The sequence below is a fragment of the Tasmannia lanceolata genome, unplaced genomic scaffold, assembly GCF_043159265.1.
Source record: "Tasmannia lanceolata isolate RefF3 unplaced genomic scaffold, GAP_Taslan_0.1 ptg000003l, whole genome shotgun sequence".
Classification (NCBI taxonomy): domain Eukaryota; kingdom Viridiplantae; phylum Streptophyta; class Magnoliopsida; order Canellales; family Winteraceae; genus Tasmannia; species Tasmannia lanceolata.
Genome location: NW_027518680.1, coordinates 48,882,981 through 48,884,509, shown reverse-complemented (window position 1 = coordinate 48,884,509; position 1,529 = coordinate 48,882,981). Strand labels below are relative to the sequence as shown.

Sequence of the window (1,529 nt, the reverse complement as noted above, 5' to 3'; positions counted from 1 at the left end):
ATTCAAGGGCGAAAAGTAATTGGTTAATGATATTTATTCTGAGAGCATTGTGCACATGTGAACCCCGTATTATATTTCATGTTCAATGTATGCACTTATTGCATACATGCACATGTAAGCCACGTGTTGCAAATTTGGTTCAACATATGCTCTTATTGCATACATGCACATGTGCATGATTCATTTTCTCATTAATAAAGCTACCAGTAACCCCATGTGAAACTAACTCACCCTTAACTTATAGAATTTATAGTTTCTTGAGTCAAGAGACACTTTGGAACTCTATAAATAGCACACCCCAATTCTCATTTGTAACAAGTTTCATGAGCTCTCTCGGGTAATCTCTCTTTAGGTGTTCTTAAGTGATTCCAACTTTTAAAAAGAGTTTCTTTTTAGCTTTCTCAAGCAAGTTAAGTCCCTTGTTCTTTAGAGCTTCATATGCAGACTTGGTCTCCAAAGCTTTGGAGAGACACCCAAGTGCTGTGAAGTGGAGGATTGCAGAAGACTTTTGATCCTCTCCTGTGTGTCTCACCGGCGATGCCTACACAAGCTCTTCCAAAATCAGCTGAGCAGGTGAATCGCTTGTGGATGATTCGTAGAGGGTGCTTTCATGCATCTTTGGTTTGGTAAACGACTTTATTTGATTCAAGGCATTCTCATGCTATTAGTACTTAATCTTTCTTTATTATTTTGTTTCAGTTTATTACATATATACTTGTACTAATGGATCCCTCTAGAGATCCCATCTCTTCCTCTATATCCCTTGGCAATGAACAGTTTCCTGGTCGTCAAAATCGTGGAGCCGAAGTGACGCAAGGGAGCATTGAAGGTATTTGAAGAACAAGAGGAGATGTTTACAAGTTGATGTATTATTATTATTATTTTTATTTGATTCATTTAGATATGAGCTAGAATTGGGAAAGGGAAAAAAGAGATGAGAGAAAAATGTAATCATGTAATCATGACATAATGCAAATGTGTCTTTTCTTGATTTTCATTAAAAATTAATAAAATATAGCAACGAATTTCTCCAGAGTATGGATTGTTTCCAACAAAAACACCTAGGGGAGAATTCCAAATCTGATTTGGTATTCTTTAATTGAAATAAAACTTAGTTTCCGTTTCTTTTGGAGAGTAAATAGGAAAGAAACATTAAATTGAGGAAGAGGGAACGGATGAGATTTTGCAGGAGAAGTTTTAGAAAACATCAAAAGTTTCTCTCTCTCTCTCTCTCTCTCTCTCTCTCTCTCTCTCTCTCTTCTAGTTCTTAAATTCCTACTTCTAGTTTTGAGTAAACTATCAAAGCTCCATAACCAAAGTTGATTTTCCAACTTAATAATCTGATATAGATCAAATTACAAAAGTTGTTCTCTATCCCTCTGTGCAACACAAAGGATAGGGATGTGCAACATAAAGGAATCCATCGGTTTGTTTTGCGGTGCCACAACGATTATATCATTCGTGGCCGTTCGAGGAGTAAACCACGCAAATGTTCTTTTTAGCTACAACCACCAAGGTAAATTACATAT

The 1,529-nt window shown here is 36.2% G+C and overlaps 1 long non-coding RNA gene across 1 annotated transcript; it reads left to right on the top strand.

Annotated features, from left to right (window-relative positions):
• The first annotated feature begins 329 nt into the window (after positions 1-329).
• LOC143862724 (uncharacterized) lies at positions 330-991 on the top strand. The gene is made up of 2 exons (XR_013240451.1): positions 330-573; positions 700-991. It is a non-coding gene; the product is annotated as an uncharacterized LOC143862724 (long non-coding RNA).
• The last annotated feature ends 538 nt before the right edge of the window (positions 992-1,529 follow it).